Here is a 3,764-nt window from a genome sequence, read left to right on the forward strand (position 1 = left end):
AAGGCCGGGTACCCAGAACTGAGAAGCCTCTGTGCTTGGTTAAAGAAACTGCTCTCTATACTGTGCTCGCAGGACTTGAGTAATGCATTATTGAAGGTGGCCTGGACTATGTTTCGTTTGACCAATTTCGAATGCGCTGACTCATACGGTAAAAGGGGCGTGTTGGCCCTTGGTTCGAAGGTCCAGCATAAGTGATCGGGTGTGATGTGCCGCTTAAGTTCAAGAAAGCGAAAACAGCTATTTTCCGGAACTTCATGCGTTAATACGAGGGGATCAAAAGACTCTCTAAAAATGTCTAGTACCTTGGAAACTTCGGTCATGAAAGCGTTGTCTGGACAGTCGAGAAAAATTAGATAGTCATCGACATATCTGAATATCTTTAGCACCGGTGAATTTGCAATCTTTTTGCTAACTTCTCTGTCACGCATGACCAAGAAACGGTCGCTCAGGATAGGGGCGTTGCAAGACCCAATACATATGCCCTGCTTCTGTATAAAAGAGATCCATTCCACTCAGCATAAGTAGGCCTTAGATAGGCAGACAATAATTCTAAAAAGCCACCAGCAGAAACGCCACATGCATTTTGAAAAGCCACAACTCCGTGCTTGTCGATACAATCATTTACACAATGGAGCAGATCGTCGTGCGGAATGGAATAATAGAGGTCTTTCACGTCAACGGAGAAACCTAGGTAGGTCCTGCTTCTATATTCTCACAAGAAGTCAATAATTTCATTTGAGTTTTTTACTAGGAACGGGCCTTCTACTGCGAGAACGCGAAGATTGGCTTGAAGAAAGTTAGCAACCAATTTTTGCCATGTGTCATTCTCTGAAACAATTACACGGAGGAGGCACTCGGGTTTATGTGTTTTTGCAGTAAAAAATAAGCTGAGGGACATTTTTCTGCTATCCGTTATCGAGCGGGAAAGTTTATCGAGGTTCAACCGTTGGCACAACTTTCTTACTATGCTCTTAACTTTTGTCAAGGCTACGTTATGACATTTGTCAAAGCAGGAATTCAGTGCGGACGATGCTTTTTCACAATTGACATTTTTCGGCAGTAAAACAAAACCCCCTTCCTTGTCAGCGGTTAGCAGGGACAAGTTGTTGTTCTTCATGTAAGCGACAGTCTTCCCAAGAGGGGCTTTTTGCTGGGAAGGGCAACCTCAAGGGAAGGGCAGCGTGGCAATAAAAAGGTAGCTGTAATACCCTACATCCACGAAGTGTCACACAATCTAAAAAGAATTGGAAAAAGGGCAGGGGTAGACGTTATTTTCTCTGCTCCTCACCGTCTTTCTAGACTCTGCAGAAGGGTCAATGGCTCTGGGGAAAAAATTCCAGACTGCACAATTAAGCATCGGGATCCGTTCGTAGCATGCTCGTCGGGCGTTGTCTATTCGATCCCTTTACCCTGCGGTAGGAAGTACATCGGGCAAACAGGTCGATGTATTAAAGGGGGTACTGGAGCATAAAGCTAATGGTGAGGATAAAAGGTCCGGTAATTTGGTCATCCACTGCCGTGATTGCAGTCCTTGCCGACGCATCTCCCCCACTTTCAAGGAAACAGATATTCTGGCGAAAAACTTAAACCAACTGACCCGAGAAATAATTGAAGCAGCCACTATTACCAAGCTAAAAGATGAGTGCGTTAGCACACAGTCAGCTGCCCTGTTAGACAAAGAGTGTTCATTCCTCTCTGCTTCGATTTGATTCAGTGCATTCTTTTGGTTTCATCCCGTGATATGTTGTTGGCGCCCACTTTTTACGATGCTTTCCATCTTAAACTTTTCTCTAAAAACTTATGTTATCTCACCTTAGGGTTTATTGCCGAAACGTTTTTACAATTCATTGCTTGTTTTTAGAGATCTGTTGTCTGTTCAATTTCATTTTCTAGGGACCACTTTTCCTGCTTGTATTTATTCTCATCGGCTTCTCAGGTTATTGATTTTATCTGTTTTAACGCTTTTAATTCCGTCATCTTTCAGCCGTGCCGATTTTTTACATCTTCCGCAGGCTTTTCCTGCATCTTTTATGCTTCAGTCTGTTTAGCTTTTAGTGTCTTTATCTTTGTAACCTTTCATCGTCGTTCGTTTAGCCGTGTTGGTTATTGGCATCTTCGGGATCTTGTTAGAATTTTTGGAATTGTTTCTTTACGCTCCCTGCCTTTGTTCCCCCGTTTTTTTTTTTTCATGCCAGCCATCCCCCCCCTCCTTTTTTTTCTTTTTTTCTCTCTTGTTCTGGCTGCGTTATTGGTTATCAGTGACGATAGAATAGTTGGTCTATGTGTTGGCTCTTTCCGTGCTCCCACTTTGCTGATCTTTGCGCGTGCGCATCATTCCCACCAGTTCTGTATAAAAGGTGAGGATCGGCTCCCTTCCGAAATAAAAGTTGTTAGTCAGCGCAGTTGTGTGTCCCTCTCGTTCTGTCTGCAAGCGCTGTTTTTCTCAAGATTCATATTTAGTCCGTAATTTAGTCTGTAACCAATGCTGCCTTGTGTGGGCCCCCAGGCACCTTTCAAGCTGTCGTAGAACAGTTTTTTCGCCTAGGGCCTTCAACCTCGACTTGAAAATAAATGAATTGAATTGAATTGAATATTGTTGGCTTTGTTATCCTGTATTCACCAGTGCTTCCCTGCTGTCGTCCTCTGCTTGTTTTACTAAGCTATTATCCATGTATTTACCTTGTATCATTACCGAGAATGTTTTTATTAGTATATTGTGAATTGTTTGTCCATAGTTATTGATAACACAATGTTCATTTAGTTTTCAGTCATGACTCTTTATGTTCTGAATTACAAATTTGCAACTGACGATGCCAACTGTCATTTATACAAGTCCGCGCGCACATCAATTGTTAAGGGGCACACACCCCGTCAAGCTGTCTTTTTCAGCCTTTTCTCTGTGCTCCAGACATCTGTAAAGATATCGAATAAAGATGAATGAATGAAAAAACAATGTCTTTGAGGGAGTAAGCTGGAGTGAATTCGAATTCCTGATCGTCAGGGTCGGAGGGCAAGAACTGGTGAGAGAGCGCGTGGGCGGCGATGTGAGCTGCCACATTTCCTTCAAGGCCCATGTGAGCAGGCGCCCAAACGATACGGCGGTGAGCGCGGTCTCCGTAGACGCTGTTTTGGAGAATGCGGTAGGCTAGGTACGGTACCGAGCCCTGCTCGAAGTTCAGACAGGCCCCTCCCGAGTTGGAATTGTTTTTGAGTTGGGATCACATGAAGCCGACACAACGGGGCCCTCCTCCGCGTGTGTTATCTCACAGGCTCGGAAAGTAAGGGCCTTCACTGTTTTGAATTCATGGACGACTGCGGCCGTGTACCATACCCCATGGTGGCGGCCGGAGGCATCCACGTAGAGTACGCCGGGTTTCGATCAAAAGTAGCGGGCCAAGGCTTCCGCCCGCGCCAGGCGCTGGTCATTATGGTCCTCACGGTTAATGTTCGCGGGAAGAGGGCGCACGTAGAGGGCGCATCTCCACAGGGATGGAATACGTACGTGCTCTTCCATGAGAGTGGTGTGTTGGATGTGTAGTCGGGCAAGGAGGCGGCGACCCGACGATGTCTTCGAGAGACGTGTGTATTGGTTAGTCAAGTGGGATTCCCGGAGCTCCCGAAATGTGTTCACCATGCCCAGCCCCAGGAGGCGCTGGTTGGAGGTGTTCGCGGGGAGCTCCAGAGCCCGCTTAATAATTCTGCGGAGGATGACTTCGAGTGAATCCGCTTCCGCAGATAGCGGTTTAGAGTCGAATCTAGAATTC

The sequence above is a fragment of the Amblyomma mixtum genome, chromosome 4 (genome assembly GCF_055824585.1).
Source record: "Amblyomma mixtum isolate Tamu chromosome 4, ASM5582458v1, whole genome shotgun sequence".
Classification (NCBI taxonomy): Eukaryota; Metazoa; Arthropoda; class Arachnida; order Ixodida; family Ixodidae; genus Amblyomma; species Amblyomma mixtum.